General features: G+C 40.7%; 1 pseudogene; it reads left to right on the top strand.

The window, feature by feature from the left end:
- Positions 1 to 213: 213 nt before the first annotated feature.
- LOC146856583 (microtubule-associated protein 1 light chain 3 gamma pseudogene) lies at positions 214 to 642 on the top strand (annotated as a pseudogene).
- The last annotated feature ends 268 nt before the right edge of the window (positions 643 to 910 follow it).

Raw genomic sequence — 910 nt, 5'->3', positions numbered from 1 at the left:
CTAAGTGGTACTGGGGAGGCCAGTGAGTGTGAAGTCAAAGACATGGCTATAGAAAAAATGTGTTTTATTGTTTTCTGTCAACCTTCAAATAACTGCATATAAAAACACGCACACACCTCGAGAAAAAAATCAATTGACTGTCAATTAGGCCTAGAGGGCATGATGTAATGCCGTGGTCAGCAGGCAACAGCATAAACCTGTCAGGGAAGGGGTATGGAAAGTCTGCAGAGCGTCCTGTTTACACAGTGGAAGGGTTTAGCAACTCAGAAAGGTGAAGTGGGCGATATAAACAGAAAGTTTCCCTCCAAAGTGCCGGTGGTAGTCGAAAGGCATCAAAGGGAAAAGTACTTGCCTGTATTGGACAAAAGGAAATTTCGTGTTCCCGAAGAGCTGACCATGATGAAATTTAAGACAATTGTTTGATGCTAAATGGCGTTATCCGCAATTCAGGCTTTTTACCTTATGGTGAACAACAAGACGTTACCGTAAATGTCTCTCACAATGCCAGAAGTGTATCAGGATCACGAGGCTGAAGATGGCTTCCTGTACATGACCAATGCATCACAGGAGATGTTTGCGTGCAATCTGACCAGTGATGAGCGGAAAATGACATACTGCCACTTACTAATACAGACTGTCTAACATTAAAGCAGGCTTTATCCAGAGAAAATGCTTTTTATATAGCCATTGTACACCTTTCAGGATTGTTTGTGAACACTTGCTACCAAATCAAAATACTTTATACGCTTTATAAGCTGTTATTGAAGAGGAGTTTGAATCCAGTCTTTACGAACTACTTGTTGGGAGACTCAACAAACAGGAATGTTTCTTTTTTGTAGAAAAAAACTTTGTACGAGTACAATCTCACACTGCTGTATGTTTGTATTTTAGAGCTGGTGAGGATAAAATG

This window comes from Triturus cristatus, chromosome 4_1, assembly GCF_964204655.1.
Source record: "Triturus cristatus chromosome 4_1, aTriCri1.1, whole genome shotgun sequence".
Taxonomy (NCBI): domain Eukaryota; kingdom Metazoa; phylum Chordata; class Amphibia; order Caudata; family Salamandridae; genus Triturus; species Triturus cristatus.
Note: the sequence above shows the minus strand (reverse complement) of the source record. Positions and strands in the feature narration are given on the sequence as shown.